This window comes from Microtus ochrogaster, chromosome 8 (genome assembly GCF_000317375.1).
Source record: "Microtus ochrogaster isolate Prairie Vole_2 chromosome 8, MicOch1.0, whole genome shotgun sequence".
NCBI classification, from domain to species: Eukaryota; Metazoa; Chordata; class Mammalia; order Rodentia; family Cricetidae; genus Microtus; species Microtus ochrogaster.
This window is the reverse complement of record NC_022015.1, coordinates 80,359,254-80,364,007: the sequence shown is the minus strand read 5'-3', so window position 1 is coordinate 80,364,007 and position 4,754 is coordinate 80,359,254.

Genomic DNA, 4,754 nt, shown 5'->3' with positions numbered 1-4,754 from the left:
AGGAGTGGAGGATTTGCTAGCTGGTGTGAAGTGGGGAGGAAGTTTGTTCGGGTGCCAAAGGTGACAACATTCTGGCAAGGAGCTGTTTACTTCAATTGCAAGGACGATTTCAGTGGGGTTGAAACCCAGGCCGTGCTTTGTTAGGTTCTCTGGGAAGAAGGGTCACAAATCAGATGTTGGACAGGTAAAGAATGGCAGATGGAGGGTTGCCGACCTCATCCTTGGGGGGAGGGTCTGCTCCCTAGGAGCTGCCTGGTACTGAACAGAAGGAAGGGCAAAGTCTCCAAAGCAGCATGAGTTTTCAGAGGAAACCCAACATAACAATGCTTACATATGGAAGGCTTCCTTTTAAAGCACTGTCATTTAATCAGAATTTCAAGATTTATTATTAATTTTATTTTATGTATGTGTACTCCGTGTGCGTGCAGGTGGTCTGTGAAGCCTGAAGGGGGCATTAGATTCCCTGGAACTGGTGTCGGAGCAGGAGCCATCTCAGGTGGGTGCTAGGAGCCAAATCTAGGTTTTCTGCAAGAATAGCAAGTGCTCTTAACCATTGAGTCATCTTTGGCTCCTCTAATCTGAATTTGAAGTGCAATGACCTACAGCAATTTATGGGAGCTAATTATTTGCAAATCACACACTTGATAAGAGACTTGCATCTAGAATATATAAAGAGTGCTTGTAATTCAACAATACTGACGACAATAACAATGATAAAGAAACTGAATTTAAAATTGGAAAAGGGGGGCTGGAGAGATGGCTCAGTGGTTAAGAGTATTGCCTGCTCTTCCAAAGGTCCTGAGTTCAGTTCCCGGCAACCACATGGTGGCTCACAACCATCTGGAATGAGGTCTGGTGCCCTCTTCTGGCCTGCAGACATACACACAGACAGAATATTGTATACATAATAAATAAATAAATATAAAAAAAATAAAATTGGAAAAGGGTCTGAACAGACACATCACCCTGCAGAGACACGCACATGTCATTAGTGTCAGGAAAAGAGAAACACAGTGGGACACGGACTTCACACTCACTAGGATAACTAGAAAAGAAAGACAATGGGTGTGCTGAGGGCAGGGACAGGAGCCCTCAAGGTGATGGCAACATGAGCTGGCTTAGTCTTCTTGGCAACAGAGTAGCAATTCTGCAAAGGGCTAAATGAAACACTTTACCTCCTAGCTACCTACTCAAAACAATCAAAATATATGTGTAAATAAGAAGCCGTAAATGAATTTCAGTACCAGCCTTGCTCATTGAAGTAGTTCCTTTTCTATTGCTGTGTTAAAACACCGCGGCCAAAGCAGCTGAGAGAAGAAAGTTTATTTGGGGGTAAGGGTATCAGATGGATTGGAGTCCGTCGTGGTAGGGAAGTGGCAGCCGTGGTGGCTGGAGCAGGAAGCTGAGAGCTCACATCTTAAACTGCCAGCAGGAAGCAGAGGAGAGGGGAAGCTCTGGAAACGGTGTGAGGCTTTGAGATCCTAAAGCTTGCCCCGCCCCCCACACCCAGTGACATTTTCTCTGGCAAGGCCACACCTCCCTTACCTATCTAAACAGCTCCACCAACTGGGTGCTGAAGCATTCGAACACCTGAGCTTCTGGGGAAGCATGCTCATCCAAACTACTACGTTCGTGTACCCTGAAGTGGGAACACCACAGACGTCCATTCAGAGAAGGATGATCCCTATTAAATGGGATGTTATTTAGTGCATTTGGGAATAAGAAGGAATCAAGTACTGGTCCATGCTGCCGCGTGGATAAACTTTAAAATGCCATTTTAGGGTGTTCCCAGGCACCTGAAAGTCCAGCTCCATGGGATCTGATGCCCTCTTCTGGCTTTCAAGGGCACTTGCACTCATATATACATACCCTGCCACAGACTCACAACACAAGCAATTAAAAATAAAAACCTAGCTGTACCTGGTGGCGCACACCTTTAATCCCAGCACCCAGGAGGCAGAGGCAGGCGGAGGTCTGAGTTTGAGGCCAGCCTGGTCAATAGAGTGAGTTCCAAGATAGTTAGAGCTATATAGAGAAACCCTGTCATGAAAAACCAAACAACAAACAAAATCCCAAAACAAAACAAAAAAACCAAACAACAACAACAACAACAACAACAACAAAACCCAGACAAAACAAAGCAAAACCCCAAAGTCTTAAAAATAACATATTAAATGAAAAGGGCCAGTCAAAAACTCTACCAAATATTGTTTGTCTACAGCTCCTAGATAAGACAAATTTACTCAGATAGATTAGCAGTTCCTTAGGGTGTGAAAGATGCAAGTATAGAGTGGAGAGTGAGTACAAAGGGTATGGATTTCTTTCTGAGATGAAGAAAATTGCCTAAAATTGATTGTGGTGATGGCTGTGAATATCCCAAACCCACCAAGCTGCACACTGTAAACAGGCTAACTGCATGCTATGTGACTATTTCCTCAGTAAAACGGTTACAAAAGAATCCAGTGATGGCCACACATAGCCTTTCTCCCAACTCCAGATTCTTTGCACAGAAGGTCTAGAAGGGTTCCGGGAACAGACTGCTTAGGGAATTGGGGAAGAGAAGGGCTATGCCTGCTTCAAAGCTCTCCTTCCGTTTAGCGGCAGAACCAGGGCTGGAGATCATCTCCCGACCTCTGCTCTTGCTGTACTAACTGTGCACAGCCACGTGTTTAAGGGTAACCAGGAAGGGACTGTGAGAATTCAGCATCATGAACAGATGGACATGCTCGATGCCCTCTCTTTTTGGCAAAGGCTTTCCTCCCTCCACTCGAGAGGATAAAATATTGTAAAGAAGGATACCCCTTAAAGGGAAGAGACGGGCAACATACCTCCCCCAGCCTTATCTCCCCCGCAGCATAGGAGGGTCTGTGTGCTCCAGAAAACACTTACCCTGTATGTTTGGGATTCAATCACACTTAGCTCATCAAAATGCTGTTTTCACAACAGCCATTTGATGTCCAAGAAACCCTGTGGGCCTCATAAGGTTTAAGAGATTTTTTTTTATTTGAACAAGAGAATTGAACTTTGCCAAGAGCAAATGGAACTCAGATATCAAAAGGTCCGAGTTCAGTTTTCACTGAAGACCAAGGGTGAGCGGATTGCGCACTGAGCCAAGTGTGCTCCCCCACCCTTAATTTACAGTGCATTGTGTTGGCAGACTCTACCATTCTGAAAGTTGGCTTTCTTCTCCCATTCCTCTCTAGGGTGTAACCATAAGCCTATCTTTTAGTTCAGTTTACAACAAAAGAGAGCACATTATATCAATTTGCGAGGGCCTTGCTCATCCCGTCCTATGACTATCAATTTCACTAGAGCACATAGAAACATTTGGAAAAGTTGAAAAGCTTCTCAGCAGCTGTATTTTCATTTCATCTAGTGCAAGGATTTCATTTTCAGGGTGAGAGTTTATTGAAGGAATTTTGCTGTAGCCCCCATCAGCATGCAGTAAGGGTACCGCCCTCTGAGCAACTCCTGGAGAATCACTAATGGAATGCTTAAGTTTGAAAGATGTACATCTCTCCACTTTGCCTTCCAAAGAGAAAGATAGATGAGGAGGAGTTCTTCTATTTTCTTCTTTCTTCTTCTTCTTCTTCTTTTTTTGGCATTACTGCAGATTGAACTCAGGGTCACCAATGAGATAAATTCCCAACCTTTTACTTTCCAAAATAAAAAAAAAAAGAAAATAAAAAAAAAGTCTATGTACGTGTGAGCATGTGAATTTGCCACTGGGTGTGCACAGGGGTCAGAGAAACAGTTAAGAAGGGGTCATTTTTTTCCTTCCATCAGGTTGGGCTTTGGGATCAAACACAAGCATCTGGCTTTAAAGTAGATTTCTTCACTCTATGAACTCTCTCTCTATCCAGATATAAGGGGAAGAAAGAGGAAACAAAAGAGACAAAAAACAACAAAACAAACAAAAAAGAAAGAAAACAGGGAAAACAGAAACTGCTTCAGTGCTGTCCCCCCAAGACAAGCTCCAAGATGCTATCGATCACTCTGCGTTGATTCTGAAAAGCATTAACACTATAGCAGCTTGAACCTAAATCTACAGCTATGTATTGTAAAAATGGGACACCATGTTTTGTGATCTTTTTTTAATTTGTTAGTTCGCCATTATTAATAAAGTTGAAACCACTCATGCATAAAATCCAACTGTGCAAGTGATTATTTAAATGATTCAGTAAGGAGTCTTAATTAAAAGTGACAGAAAACCCATGTCAAAATGACTTAAGATCAAAAGAAAATTTTTTGGCTGACATCTGAAAGGTGAATTGGGAGACGTGGTCCAAAGCCCAGCAAGAAGCAGGGCTCAGGTGCTGTTATGAGGTCTGTTTCTCTCCTCTGTCCTTGCTTCCTTCTGCTGCCTTTGTACCTTTGGAAGGTGGCTTGCAGAGCCAGCAGCTCAGGAGTATAGCCTCTGCTGTGCCTGGCAGAGGAGAGCGTGTTCCCATTCCAGCCTTATCATGCAAACCTTACTAGATTGCTCTGGGCCCTTAGCAATCTCTGCATCTATTATTGTGGGTTCTGGGTCTGGGTTACACATGCTCCCTGGGATTCAGTGCTTCACCTGGACCACACAGACTGAAAACAAGAGGGAGGCGGGGGTCACAGATGGGCCCCATGAATGGCATGCTTACAGAGTGAATGCTGGGCTACCAAGACAGCATACAAAACACACACTAGGATATTTTTTTTTTTTTGGTTTTTCGAGACAGGGTTTCTCTGTGGTTTTGGAGCCTGTCCTGGAACTAGCT